Raw genomic sequence first — 16,193 nt, 5'->3', positions numbered from 1 at the left:
GTTTTTGTTGAACATTGGAGCTTTGTATTCATTCTGAAGGTTTATTGTTATTAATATTGAATAAAAAGTAACTTGCATTGTTAATTATCATTCAAATTTTAGGTAAATTATTTTAATTAGCATCTTATAAGTATTTTATAAGGGAAATATGGATTTTGGAGGTTGGTTATACAGGTTTGATTGACCAAAGGTTGACATATATGATTATTTATAATCTTTTCTAGGGGCACAAACAAATCTGTCCAGGCTATTTTAGAATATCTTCGTAAAATAAACAATCAATAATTTTTCACACTTTTTTGCTTTACTCTGACATACAGTACCAAAGGCATGCAAGTAAACATGAGAAAATTGCTTTGAATTTCATTACTTTTCAGGAGGAATAAAGCATTGTCTCAACAAGCTATAATATTCTTTATATTATATGAACACAGCCACACAAAAAAAAATATACAAGTTAATCAGAAGAATTTTAATTTTGAACTGGTTCACCATTTTGACAACACATGTCAAGTCAGCAGAAAAACACTGGGAGTGATGTCATTGGAGTGAAATATTGGTGATTTTATTATACATATAGGACAGTAGAATACAGGACCGTTTTCTCATCTCATTATCTCTAGCCGCTTTATCCTGTTCTACAGGGTCGCAGGCGAGCTGGAGCCTATCCCAGCTGACTACGGGCGAAAGGCGGGGTACACCCTGGACAAGTCGCCAGGTCATCACAGGGCTGACACAGACACAGATAACCATTCACACTCACATTCACACCTACGGTCAATTTAGAGTCACCAGTTAACCTAACCTGCATGTCTTTGGACTGTGGGGGAAACCGGAGCACCCGGAGGAAACCCACGCGGACACGGGGAGAACATGCAAACTCTGCACAGAAAGGCCCTCGCTGGCCACGGGGCTCGAACCCGGACCTTCTTGCTGTGAGGCGACAGTGCTAACCACTACACCACCGTGCCGCCCAGGACAGTTTTATTCAGTAGAATAAAAACGTATTTGATTCTCTTCTAGCGGGTTTCATTCATTTGGTTTGATAGCATGCAATATTGTTAGCGTATTGCTTATCCTACATGTATTATGTCACTCTATCCAGTGGAGAATAAGCGTTGAATATGGTTTACGATATTGCATGGCTGTCAAGACAACATGACGGCGCACATCGGAGCTGATGGGAATATTCAATGAGAGAGTTTCCTGCTGCACATACACAGAAGCATTTCTTTGTTCGCCGGGAAAGAGAAAGACTCGTTGAACATCTGGAAGGCTACCAAAACTTCATTAGATATTCTTCATGCATATTTACAAGCAGTGGATTTTAGAGCTGGGACTTCAGCTCAGCCAAAACTTAGCCAGACATAAAAAAAAGCAACAGAGCAAAGGATTTAGCAAGGGATTAGTGGCAGGCTGCCAGGTCGCTCCATTGTGTGTAGCTGTCGATGTTGATTTTAAAAGTAACGGAGCAAATTACAGAGCAAAATGAATACTTGAGTCTGAGTGAAAAACACTGTGGCGAGCGTGCAGCATGAAGAAAAGTCTAGAGGCAGAAATCTTAGTTTCTCAGTCGTTAGCCTGTGCTACTTGCTCTCGATAGCATTGGCTTGAGCGCTTTATTAGCATTCGCCAACATTACTGATGAACGCTACACCGGCTAGAAGGTGACTTCACTGCTGCGCTGATGGCACAGAGTTGCGCTTAAGCTAGCACTGGCCTTCGAGAATAATAAACTTTTTGTCCCTCTTACTAGAAATCAAAATTTGATTGGTTAATTAATCTGTCCTGTGATGACCTGGTGACTTGTCCAGGGTGTACCCCGCCTTTCGCCCGTAGTCAGATGGGATAGGCTCCAGCTTGCCTGCGACCCTGTAGAACAGGATAAAGCGGCTAGAGATATGAGATGAGATGAGATGAGAATTAATCTGTCACTTCCTACATAAACACACTACCATGGCCTTCTGTCCCGGCAGTGAAGTCCTAACCAATGAGTGAGCGGCTCTAAACTCTTCTCAACCTAGAGACAACAAACAAAAAAATCTCATTGGCTAACTCAATTTTAATGTTTTCAGGACAATAACCCTTTCATTTCTGAAGCAAACTTGATAGAAAATGAAGCCGAATTAGAAGAGAATAATTATAATGAAATCATGAAAGAAATTAAATATAACATTTGAAATGCTGATATGTTTGGGCCGTCTCTGAAGGCCTAGAAGACCCTGATTGGTTTCTGTCTGGTGTATCTCATCTCATCTCATCTCATTATCTCTAGCCGCTTTATCCTGTTCTACAGGGTCGCAGGCAAGTTGGAGCCTATCCCAGCTGACTACGGGTGAAAGGCAGGGTACACCCTGGACAAGTCGCCAGGTCATCACAGGGCTTACACATAGACACAGACTGTGTTCTATGTGGAACTCTGTCTGTCCATGAAATGCCAATGATCTTGTACAGGCAGCGGAGGTGAAACTGGTCCAGTGCTTTTTTAATAGCTGTTTTTTTTTTTACAGTGTCCATGTTTCACAGCCGTAGATTCACACTCACACTCACACCTACGGTCAATTTAGAGTCACCAGTTAACCTAACCTGCATGTCTTTGGACTGTGGGGGAAACCGGAGCACCCGGAGGAAACCCACGCAGACACGGGGAGAACATGCAAACTTCGCACAGAAAGGCTCTCGCCAGCCACGGGGCTCGAACCCGGACCTTCTTGCTGTGAGGCGACAGCGCTAACCACTACACCACCATGCCGTCCCCCTCTGGTGTATGTATTATAATAATAATAATAATTTTATTATTATTATTAGCTGGCTTTTTTTCATGGTATATCAGATATGTTCCCTTCAGCTAGCATGATAATGAACTCTTCAACTCGTTCAGTATCATGCTAGCTGAATGGAATATATGTGATATACCACTGAACACCAGCCATGATTATTTAAATATGTCACTCAGATCAGCGATGCTTTCGTATGAAAAATGTGAGTTTTTCAACATGAGAAGATAAACTTCATATTTTCAAGCCAACGTGTGGTGTTCTTTTTCTTATACAGACACATTCACAAACAAAAAGGACCCAAATTTATCAAAACAATTCATCAGTTTCTTCACGAGTGACAGAGAAATATGTTACTCCAGATGTAGTGCGTATGAAAAATACAAGTAGCATATTTCCCAGTAAAACACTCGTGTCCATATAACTAACACACACACACCATACAAACTTTACTGTAGCCTTTGTTTTCATAAATTGTTCTCTCTTTAAGCTAATCAGAGTGTCAGTCTGTATATTATTAACACCATAATGAAGTATAGATTCCTGAGCATTATCAAAGCCTTTTATACAGATCAGTCATTCTGTAAACAACAAGAATTGAAATGTTTTGTGATCTCTCTAGAGAGAGTATGGAAGGGAGCAGAGAAGAGGTTGAAATGCTAGTGCATTTCATCTCGGCCATATTCCACCCTCCACTCCAGAGATTCATGTCTGGTTTTAGACACACACACACACACACACACACACACACACACACACATTATATTTATATATATATATATATATATATATATATATATATATATATATATATATATATATATATATATATATATATATATATATATATATATATATAGAGAGAGAGAGAGAGAGAGAAGTTGTATATAATTAGACAAGACCGACAGATTGAGAAACTGGAACTCAGATTTTTTTATACACACACAGTTTTAATCATTTTTGGAGGCTAATAATTGATATGGATCATATTCTCATTTCTGATTTTTCTTGTAAGCATTTAATGACAATGGTTTGTATTTTCCCTTTGCATTTCTAAATGCTTTTCCTGTTCAGTTGGAAATGTTTGATATTCTGCTTTCAGGATGTGGGCTTTGAGACAAATTGTTGCCAATAAACCAAAAATGCATCTCGTGTTAATGACTTAGTTGGAAAGAGGAAACAGTAGAGAAAGATGCGGTTAAAATCACAAATGAGAGCAAACATGTTTGGGGGTCTAGAAAATGGAATAATGCAAATTGTAGAACGTGTTAATGCGATAATGTGTTCGAAGCATAAAGTGTGGAGCAAATGCTTTTCATGGATTACGCATTTCTACATATGTTTTGTAGGCTTCATTTCTGTATGTAGTCGAAAATCTGTTGCATATTTATTTAAATGGATTTCCAGAGCAACCTGCCACAAGATGTTTATTTTTGCTGCTGTTAACAATGAAACAATACATGCAAATAGCACTTGTAGTGAGTAGGATGTGCATATGGTGCACTGAATAGATACAATGCAGGAGGAGTCATCACATTTGTACAGTATAATGATCGATTTGTTGTTGATAAGGAGGAGAGGAGAAAGAAAATGGAAAAGGAAAAAAGAAAAGGAAAGCTGGGCATTTGATAGTAGCACCATTGGCTGTGAAACCTCAGCGCTGCTATTACAGTCATATCGATAGCACAGAGAGGAATGACTGCAGACAGGTGTTACAGCTTGAAGCCAGCCATTTCTGATGTTTCTGATAATAATGAGCGCTACAGTGCAAAGGTGTTAATCATGTGTTTCTTTTGCACAGGTCACGAGAGAAAGCCACAGCTGCCTGACAAATCTGAGGACCAGGTCATCCCAGGTATCCATGTTTTGGATCCCTATACTGCATCTATTTTGTGATGTCTATGTATATCTAGCTATCTATATCTAACTGTATACATGGAAGTGTATATTTGAGCAACAGATAATCAAGATGGCAAATACAATGAGTGGATGTGAAACACTGGTAAACCTGATAACTGAAGCTGAGTAATGTAAGGAACTAATTGGTTGCAATAAATATTACCCTGAAAAGAAAAAAAAAAACATGATCGGCGTGACATTTGTCTCCTTCTGTGGTCGATGCCGGGACCCGAAAGTGTTTGTTTTAACGGTGTGTTTACATTTGATGTGTCCTCCTACTTGTCTATCAGTTGAGAGCAGAGTGGTTGAGCTGTGGTTTAGAAGAACACTATGCATTCCCAGACTATATGAGGACGCGTGTAATGTTTTCAAATGTCACTCACTCTCTCTCTCTCACGCATACACATCTACACCCACATTATCAGACACATGCTTAGCTGGAAGCAACAGGTTTTTAAAGATATTGATAGGAATATATTTTGCACAGAAAATAATTAAAATATTAGCAGTCACAGATCATGTCCAAAAAATTATGTCCAGTACTGTACAAAAGTCTTAGGCACCCTTTTTTTTCCCCATACAAACTTTGTTATAGATTTCTATTTTATGACTTCTACATTATGGAGTCAGTACAAAAACATTTTAGAGTCCAAATGTTCGTTTTCCAACACAAAATTAAATGTTACGGGGAAAAAAAAAGTTTGTCTGAGCAGCATATTACATAAGAGAGCACTTTTCAGATTAAAAAAGAAAACGTAATAAAGGCTCCTGGGTTTTGGTGCAAAATGAAGACGCAAGTGTGACAGTGTCCAAAAGAACTGTGGCTAGTTCTGTAAGATGCTCAGTAAAACCTACAGCTCATTTCCTTATCAAACTGCATTCACTGTACCTGAGACTACTATTTTTTATTCTATTTTTAAATAGAGGGTCATCTTACACCAAATATTGACTTTGTTTCATTTATTATGGCTTACTGCTGTTTATAGTATTTTTTTTTTTAATAATGATGAAACATTTCATTAAATTTTTTTTAAACCATTTTTGGTCTGCAGCATTTCTTTACATGGGCTTAAGATTTTTGCAGAGGTGTGTGTGTGTGTGTGTGTGTGTGTGTGTGTGTGTGTGTGTGTGTGTGTGTGTGTGTGTGTGTAAATTAATTTAGTTAAGAACTGTAAAAGTCTTAGATTCTTGTAAAAAAAATGTAGAAAGGTGCTTTTGTAAAGATATTTCTCAATACTTAAAGGATACTATATTTGCTAGGAAGGGCAGTAAACAGTAAGATAAGCCTTTATTGTCTCCAAAATGGAGAAATTCATCTTGGGCAAATGAGAGTCTGACATGAATACACATAAAATCAAAAAACACATTTACACACTATAAAAAAACAAAAAAACACTCACCCATACATAGACATACAATCAAAAACACATTTACACACTACAAAAAAAAAAAAGGGACACACACACACACACACACACACACACACACCAGTTCTTCCAATACATTCACCCCCAACACACTAGTTCTTCCAATACATTCACCCCCCAACACACCAGTTCTTCCAATACATTCACCCCCCCCCCCCCCCCCCCCCCAACCCCCTCACCAGTTCTTGTTAAGTAACTTAATCAATAGAGGGACCACAGAGAATTTAAATCTATTAGTTTTACAGTCAGGGACCCTATACCTTCTGCCAGAGGGCAACAGCTCATACTCATAGTGAAGGATGTGCTTCTACAATTTTCACACCCTGCTTTTGCACCATGTCTTCAAAAACGTGGAAGGGGGTGACATACCTATTATCTTCCCAGCCCTTCTAATGAGTATATACAATTGTGTTCTAAGCTTCACCGATAGATTCCCAAACCATATTGTTATCCCATACCGAATGATGGACTCTATGGCAGCCCTATAAAAAGTCAGCATAATGTCTTTCTCCACCCCAAAGACCCTTAGCCTTCTCAAGAAGTGCAGGTGCTGGCTTATTTTAACACAGACAGATTCAACAGGCTGGGCCCACTTCACCTAACAATCGAAGTGGACACCTAGATATCTATATGAAGTGACCTGTTCCACTCTCTCTCCCTTAATCAGTACTAAATCATGATTCCCAATAGATCTGGGGTCAAAAATAATTTCCTTTGTCTTATTTATATTTAATACTAGATTGTTACTCCCACGCCACTGCACCATAAGGCCTACCTCTGATTGGTAGGGGCTAATGTCCAGTGAGTCAGATGTTAATAAACTCAGAATGGCTGTGTCACCTGAAAATTTAATGATATAGTTCTTTGTATAGTGACATCTACATTCATTTGTATAGAGTGTGTAAAAAGAAGACGCGAACTTGCACAGCCTTGAGGAACTCCAGTTAGTTAGAATGTCAGAAAATGTAGAATTAACCTTAACTTGTTGTGTTCTATCTGTAAGAAACACCTGATACCATCTGATTATATAAGGGTTTACCTCCATCTTTTTTAGCTTCTCTAATAAAGTTTGTGGCAGTATAGTTATTAAACGCTGAACTAAAATCCATGAAGAGTAACCTGGCATATGCCTTTGAGTTCTCTAAATGCTTCAAAATGAGGTGCAATGTTGTGCTTAAGGCGTCATCAGTACTTCCGCCATCTCTATAAGCAAACTGGTAGGGGTCGAGAAGATGTTGAACCTGTTTACGTAGAATCCCTATCATAATGCGTTCGAATGATTTCATAACCACTGATGTTAACGCCACAGGTCTAAAATCATTATTAACCTGCGGGCATGGCTTTTTTTGGAACAGGAATTATAGTTTACAGTAGAAAATAAAATAACTCAATATTTGCTACCCTTTCTCTCGGGTACACTGTTGTGCAGTTGGTATATTGTCAAAAGCATCAAACTTGAAATCATTCCTCTGAAGGCTTCCTACTTGCTTCTGTCTCGACACATACCTTAATGGTTTGAATTCAACCTGAAAAGTGGCTTATTCACTATATTTATTTCGGTAATGACCTTACTCTCCACACCATTATAAAATGTGCTTTTTTTTTCTACTGACACATTATTGCAGGATAAATAAAATTTATATTATATATTATAGGGTTCAAGCCCCGTGGCCGGCGAGGGCCTTTCTGTGTGGAGTTTGCATGTTCTCCCCGTGTCCGCGTGGGTTTCCTCCGGGTGCTCTGGTTTCCCCCACAGTCCAAAGACATGCAGATTAGGTCAATTGGTGACTCTAAATTGACCGTAGGTGTGAATGTGAATGGTTGTCTGTGTCTGTGTCGGCCCTGTGATGACCTGGCGACTTGTCCAGGGTGTACCCCGCCTTTCGCCCGTAGTCAGCTGGGATAGGCTCCAGCTTGCCTGCGACCCTGTAGAAGGATAAAGCGGCTAGAGATAATGAGATGAGATTTTATTTTTATATATATATATATATATATATATGTGTGTGTGTGTATATATATATATATATATATATATATATATATATATATATATAAAAAATATGCTGAATAATATACATATATTTTCCCGTGTATGATGTACATGCTCTTAAAACAGAAATTGTGGAAATTGTCTGATAATCAGGAGTGTCGTTGCTCAAGTATTTAAGTTGGAACTAGTCTCAGGATGATGCGTCAATGCCAGGATATTATCTCAGAGCAGATCACAACAATTTTTACAGACTTGTCATGGTCATGACCTGCTGTTTAAGTAGAAATCCATTTCACACTGTAGATTGTGCACCCTGTATTCACTATATAGAAACAGATGATCAAGGTTTTATCTGTTATGCTGATTGTTCCAGGATTGTTGTTCAAGTTTTTTGTGGCCATGTGTGCACGTTTTTCCGAATGTGTATTTGCCTTGAGAGAAGTTTATGGATCTGACGAGAAGCAGATTTCTTTTCCTTAACATTCTGTTATTACTGATCATCAGGAGTGGGAAGTTACAGTGCACTGAGTGTCAGCCTCAGATGCTGCAAAAATACATTGTGCAGTGAGGGGAAATAAGTATTCAGACACTTTAAAAAAAAAAAAAAATTATTTAACATACCTACTTTGAGTGCATACACAGATCAGCCATACCATTAAAATCACAAAGAGGTGACATGAACAACATTTGATTATCTCGTTACAATGGCACCTGTCGAGGGGTGGGATATATTAGGCAGCAAGAAAACAGTCAGCTCTCGAAGTTGATGTGATGAAAGGAGGAAAAATGGGCAAGCATAAGAATCTGAGTGACTTTGACAAGGGTCAGATTGTGATGGTTAGACGACGGAGTCAGAGCATCTCCAAAACAGCAGGTCTTGTGAGGTGTTCCCAGTATGCAGTGGTTAGTACCTACCTAAAGTGGTCCAAGGAAGGACAACCAGTGAACCGGCGACAGGGTCATGGGCACTAGCCTGTAAAGGCTAGCCCGTCTGGTCAAATCCTACAGATGAACTACTGTAGCACAAACTGCTGAAAAAGTTAATGCTGGCTATGACAGAAAGATGTCAGAACACCCAGTGCATCATAGTTTTCTGCATATGGGGATGACCGAGCAGAGTGCCCATGCTGAGCCATGTCCACTGCCAAATTCCCCAGATCTCAATCTGATCAAGCATCTGTACAATGTACTGGGCAAACAAGTCCAATCCACGGAGGCCCCACCTCACAACTTATAGGACTTAAAGAATCTGCTGCTCACGTGAGATACCACAGCATGCATTCAGAGGTTTTGTGGAGTCCATGCCTGATGGGTCAGAGGTGTTTTGGCAACACAATATTAGGCAGGTGGTTTTAATGTTTTGGCTGATTGGTGTATAGTGCCACTTCAATTTTACACACATAATGTCTTTTAACTTCATGCTTATACCGGTAAATATGAGCAAAAATGCTTGCATTCTTAACTCTTTTCATACATAAATTATTTATACACATACTTTTCCTCTTTTTTACATTTACAACTGCATGATGTAGGAATTATGATTCTGTCTAAATATTACTTAAATTAAAAAGTAAATGGACTGGGCGGTACGGTGGTGTAGTGGTTTGCGCTGTCGCCTCACAGCAAGAAGGTCCAGGTTCGAGCCCCATGGCCGACGAGGGCCTTTCTGTGTGGAGTTTGCATGTTCTCCCTGTGGGTTTCCTCTGGGTGCTCCGGTTTCCCCCACAGTCCAAAGACATGCAGGTTAGGTTAACTGGTGACTCTAAATTGACCGTAGGTGTGAATGTGAGTATGAATGGTTGTCTGTGTCTATGTGTCAGCCCTGTGATGACCTGGCGACTTGTCCAGGGTGTACCCCGCCTTTCGCCCGTAGTCAGCTGGGATAGGCTCCAGCTTGCCTGCGACCCTGTAGAACAGGATAAAGTGGCTAGAGATAATGAGATGAGATGAGTAAATGGACTGTCCATGAGGGTTTTTTTTAAAGGCTTTAAAACAGTATGCCTGAAATAATAATAAGACCGAAATCTTTCAATGTACAAAATTTTTTAACATTCAGGTTCAAATTTGTAACGTTGACAATTTTTTAAAATAGAAAATATAATTTCCAAACATAGAAAAAATTATGATGATGATGATCAATTATGATAAAAATTGATGAATGATGCAAGGAAGTAAAAAAAAAAAAAAATCATCTTCCCAAACACACTAATTAAAAAAAAAACCCAAGAAAACAAATTAACAACAAAAAAGCTTTTTAAAAATCTAAGTCACAAATTATTTGTTTGTTTATTTAATTTTATGTAAAAAGTTATTGAGAATGACAGTCTCTAGAGCTACAGTTTTTGTTAATTTGCAATAATGTTCTCAACTGATTTGGCTGATTTCAAGTTGAAATCAAGTTGATTTCCATTTTATATTTTCCTTAAAAAAAAAAAAAACCTGAAACTGCCTGTCTGTATCCCCTTCAGACGCAAGGAAAAAGGCTGTGGAACTTCGTGTACAACTGTACACATTATGTCTGAATGGAATAAGTGTGAACACTGTGCAGGAAAATGTTAAGCATAAAGATATGTTTAAAAAGTTGACAGTAAAAAAGTCTTTGGACACCACAAATGGCCAACATTAGTATTATTAAACAAAGCTGTTGTCAGAAGCAATTCACTTTTTCCAGCATGGTGGTTCAGTTTTGGGTTTCTCTCAGGGACTCGCAATGGAATTCAAATCAGGAGATTAATTGGGACATGCAAGGCCTTCTTGAGTTATTCTGGCTGTTTTTAGGGGTCTTTTGTTGAAATGTCCATCTTCTCCCTACGTTCAATTTCTTGACCCACGAGATTAAATTCTCCTCCAGCGTGTCCTGGTACATCGCTCCATTCATGTTTCCTTCAATGTTGTGTTATGCCCCAGTTCCATTTAAAGAGAAACAGCCCTGGATCATGATGCTCCCACCTCTGTACTTCACTGTGGGTGTGGTATTCTTTGCTTCATAAGTGCAATACTTCTTTGTTCAAACATTGCAATCTGAATTTATGCCAAAAAGTTCTATTTTTGTTTTGTCTGACCGTAGTATATTGTTCCCAACGAGTTCTGATTTGTCTCTATGCATTTAGATACACATCTGTGTTTATTTTGTCACAGAGGAGTTTTGTATGAGCTGTAGAAACTAAGATGATTATGGTGGTGTAGTTTATTGCTCGTTTTTCTCTGTGTAATTGTTGTTCTTGCTGCTTTCAGGTCCTCCTGCAACTCTTTTCCATTGACTGCTGGTTTCACTCTTACCTTCCTTATCTGAGAGTGTGCTGTGAAATCTTGTGTGGTGCATCACTGGTGGTTCCATTAACTTTATACCAACATGCTGTTGAAGCACTTGTAGTGACAGAGATGTTTAAGGTCTTTGCTAGGGCTCTGTAGCATTTTTCCCTTCTAGTGGTTTATTTATTTATTTAACTAATGTTGTCCCTGAGGGAAGCGTTTTTACCTTCTCCATGACTGCTACTAGTTGCTTAACATTTTCTCAGCCAGTTACTCTAGGTGCAATTTAAAAAAATCTTTTCCACCATTGATATCTAGAACTTTTTGATTTATATTCATGTAACCCTTATATATACATTTCTATTTTATGACTTCTACATTATGGAGTCAGTACAAAAACATTTTAGAGTTCCAAACATTCGTTTTCCAGCACAAAATTAAACATTACAGAAAAAAAGTTTGTATCTGAGCAGCATATTACATAAGAGACTATAATGAAGGCTACTGGGTTTTGGTGCAAAATTAAGAAGCAATTGTGTGACAGTCAGTGTCCAGGAGAACTGGAGTTGGTTCTGCAAGATGCTCAGTAAAACCTACAGCTCATTTCCTTATAAAACTGCACTCTCTGTACCGGAGACTACTATTCTTTTTTTTTTTCTTTTTTTTTTTAAACAAAGGGTCGTGTCACACCAAATATTGACTTTTGTTTAATTTATTGTGGCTTACTGATTTATATTTATAGCATTTTTTTAATGTTAACATTTCATTATTTTTGAAGCCATTTTTGGTTGACAGTATTTCTTTACATGTACCCAAGTCTTTTGCACACTACTGTATACAGTATATATTAATACTGTCTGAATACTTTTTCCTCTTAGTTTAATTTTTAAATGTATGTATATTTATGCTTATACAAAGTGAAAAGGCATTATTTGTGTAAATTGTAAGGGGCTATTGGAGCGGTGCAGTGGTTAGCACTGTCGCTTCACCACAAGAAGGTTCTGAGTCCGAACCTCGGGTTGGCTTCAGCTTCCCCCGTGACCCTGATGGATAAGCAGGATAGATAACAGATGGATGGATGAAGTGGATGTATTAGATAACGAACAACAAAAGTGTCCAAATATTTGTTTTCCCATGCTGTAGTTGTGTATCACTAACAACAACCTACAGTATTTGAATTTTTTTTTAGTGCTTGCATTTGATTACGCCTACAGAAAACTTTAATTTCATTTAGTGAACATTTTTTTTTTTAAATGATGAGACGTTGCATGTTGAGAGCTGCAAAATCATCAAAAATTCAATAAATACAGTTGGGCTAATCTGGAATATAATACATATGTAAATGGCACAGCTGACACACAATGCTTCTTCTTGGTATTATAACCATTATGCTGAAAAAAGGGAACATGTGGTCAGTCAGATTTACGAGAAAATCTTATAATTTATATAAAATATTTAGTTTCTCATCAAAACATTATTTTGTTGCTTACACTAAATTTAATTTAAACAAAAATCTAATCTACTCGGGTAAATTATGTCAACTGAGTGTGATCCATTGACCTAGTATTAGCATGATCAAATTACATTATATAGTCTCGGCATGGTGGCGCAGTGGGAAGTGTTGCTGCCTCCAGCTACAGGGTGCTGGGTTTGTTCCTGGGCTTGTGTGACTATCTGTGTGAAGTTGAATATTCATGATCAAACCATGTTGGTTGTCCAAAAACAGATCATACAAACTCCACTAACATTAACACACCAAGATTGTGTTAATGTAAATCAATTAATTCATATAGAAAATAAACAAGTTAACTGAAGTAAAGTGGAAGAGATTAATTTGTTGAAGTAACATTTAATTTCTGTGGAAATTATTTTTTATTTGACATTTGAGTTATCCAACCATCCATCCATTATCTATCCTGCTTATTCATCAGGGTTGTGGGGGAAGCTGGAGCCAATCCCAGCTGATTTCAGGCCAGAGGCGAGGTGCACCCTGGGCAGGTTGCCAGTCTATCACAGGGCTAACACAGAGACAGACAACCATTCACACTCACATTCACACCTGTGGAAAATTTAGAGCAGCCAGTTGACCTAATCCACATGTCTTTGGACTGTCAGAGGAAAGTGGAGCATCTGGAAGAAACCCACGCAGACACGAGGAGAACATGTACCTTATTATTATTATTATTATTATTATTATTATTATTATTATTATTTTGTTGGAAGGGTATCAGTGACAGAATAAATTCTGGCACAGAATATCTTCTATATGTAAATTTGAGGAAAAACAGTGTTCTACAGTGAGGAACCGTTATACAAAGTGTGCAGTCATATAGATAAAGTACCAGTCAGTGTACTAATTCAGTGTGTTGTCTTTATTTTTATCAATTCAAAGTCACTTCCTGGCTTAAAGTAATGATGGATGTCATTTCTCTTTCCTTAGTTGAGTGGTTCTTGACATAATATGGATTACTACAGTTGTGGAATAGGGCTATTTACTGTATTTTTATTATTTAGGTGGCATGGTGGTGTCAAGTCAAGTTTATTTGTATAGCGCTTTTAACAATAAACATTGTCACAAAGCAGCTTTACAGAATTTGAACAACTTAAAACATGAGCTAATTTTATCCCTAATCTATCCCCGATGAGCAAGCCTGTGGCGACGGAGGCAAGGAAAAACTCCCTCAGATGACATGAGGAAGAAACCTCGAGAGGAACCAGACTCAAAAGGGAACCCATCCTCATTTGGGCAACAACAGACAACATGACTATAATATTAACAGTTTTAACATGAAGTCAGTTTCGTTGATGTTATAAACTCTTCATTGATGCAAATTTGAGTGCAAAACTGTTCATGACAACTGCAGTCCTAAAGTTAGCAAGTCAACTGTAGTCCTCAGCCATAAAAGCATTACTGTAAGAGTCCAGAGCGTCTTCCAGGTGTGACTTTCAACTGTCCTCATGGGGCCGTCCTCCACAGGAGCGATGCGATGAGACCTCAACCAGACACAGGGCACCAGGATAGATCAGGCAGGTCCAAGGAGCAGAAGGGGTCAGTATCTTGATCCCAGGACTGACATGTAGCTCAGAGGGACAGATTTGGGGGGGGGGGACATAGGTTAAGTATGCCCAATGTCACCTGAATAAGTAGGAACAGTATACATATTGCATTGAGTACAAGCAGGGACTCCGGCAACTAACTATGACAGCATAACTAAAAGGGGAGAGCCAGAAGGTAACACAGGCATGAGGGAGCCCCGGGACATAAAGCAGCCAGCCACTACACCGTCAACAAACTCGAGTGAGCAAGCGAGTGGGGGACTGACAGCATCCATACATCCCAGTTTACTGAAACATTCTGTGTCTGAGGGCCCTCCAGATCTACACCTTTACCTCATAAACACCATTAACAAAAGGCTTGACTAAACATATGTTTTCAGCCTAGATTTAAACGCTGAGACTGTGTCTGATTCCCGAACACTACTTGGAAGGCTGTTCCATAACTGTGGGGCTTTGTAAGAAAATGCTCTGCCTCCTGATGTTGCCTTCACCATATGAGGTACCAGCAGATAGCCTCACCTTTTGATCTAAGTAGGACCAGAAGTTCACTCAGGTACTGTGGTGCGAGACCATTCAGTGCTTTAAAGGTCAATAGTAGTACTTTATAATCAATACAAAATTTGATTGGGAACCAATGCAGTGTGGATAAGACAGGGGTGATGGGATCATATTTTCTAGTTCTAGTAAGGACTCTTGCTGCTGTATTTTGAACTAACTGGAGCTTGTTTATGCACTTATTGGAACATCCAGACAGTAAGGCATTACAATAATCCAACCTGGAGGTAACAAAAGCATGAACTAGTTTTTCCGCGTCATGTAGTGACATTAAATTTCTTATCTTGGCAATATTTCTGAGATGAAAGAAAGCTATCCGGGTATATTATCAATGTGACTTTCGAATGAAAGACTGGGGTCAATAATCACTCTGAGGTCTTTTACTGCTGCACATGAAGAAACAGAAAGGCCATCCAGAGTTACTGTGTAATCAGAAAACTTACTTCTAGCTGCATGTGGTCCTAGTACAAGTATTTCAGTCTTGTCAGAGTTAAGCAGAAGGAAGTTAATAAGCATCCAGTGTCTAATGTCCTTCACACATTCTTCAATTCTATTAAGCTGGTGTCTCTCATCAGGTTTTGCAGAAACATACAACTGTGTGTCATCAGCATAACAGTGGAAACTAATACAATGTTTACCAATAATATCACCCAGAGGTAACATGTATAAAGAAAAAAGCAGTGGACCCAAGACAGAACCTTGTGGAACACCAAACTTTACCTCAGTATGTCTAGAAAAATCACCATTTACTGATAGCGATCAGTTAAATAAGACCTGAGCCAGGAGAGGGCCGTTCCCTTAACTCCCACAACATTTTCTAGTCTATCCAGAAGAATGGAATGATCAATGGTATCAAATGCTGCACTAAGGTCAAGCAACGCAAGCAGCGAGACACAGCCCTGATCAGATGCCAACAGTAGGTCATTTACTACTTTAACCAGAGCTGTCTCTGTGCTATGATGAGGTCTAAATCCTGACTGATACATTTCATGGATGTTATTCCTCTGTAAATATAAGCATAACTGCTTGCCACAGCTTTTTCAAGGATCTTGGAGATGAAGGGGAGGTTTGATATTGGCCAATAATTGGACAGCTGACAGGGATCAAGGTCAGCTTTTTTAATCAGGGGTTTGATAACTGCTAGTTTAAAGGATTTGGGTACATGGTCAATCGTAAGAGAAGAATTTATTATTTTTAGAAGTGTTCAATTACTTCAGGTATTATCTGTTTGAATAG

The 16,193-nt window shown here is 38.6% G+C and overlaps 1 long non-coding RNA gene across 1 annotated transcript in view; it reads left to right on the top strand.

The window, feature by feature from the left end:
• The window catches only part of LOC132889152 (uncharacterized), a 54,124-nt gene extending 47,858 nt beyond the window's left edge, over positions 1-6,266 (top strand). The window contains exon 4 of the long non-coding RNA XR_009655012.1: positions 4,579-6,266. This is a non-coding gene — a long non-coding RNA (uncharacterized LOC132889152). The remainder of the gene's footprint in view (positions 1-4,578) is intronic.
• The last annotated feature ends 9,927 nt before the right edge of the window (positions 6,267-16,193 follow it).

The sequence above is a fragment of the Neoarius graeffei genome, chromosome 7 (assembly GCF_027579695.1).
Source record: "Neoarius graeffei isolate fNeoGra1 chromosome 7, fNeoGra1.pri, whole genome shotgun sequence".
In the NCBI taxonomy this organism is placed as follows: domain Eukaryota; kingdom Metazoa; phylum Chordata; class Actinopteri; order Siluriformes; family Ariidae; genus Neoarius; species Neoarius graeffei.
The sequence above is the reverse complement of the archived record's forward strand: the minus strand, read 5'-3'. Positions and strand labels throughout refer to the sequence as shown.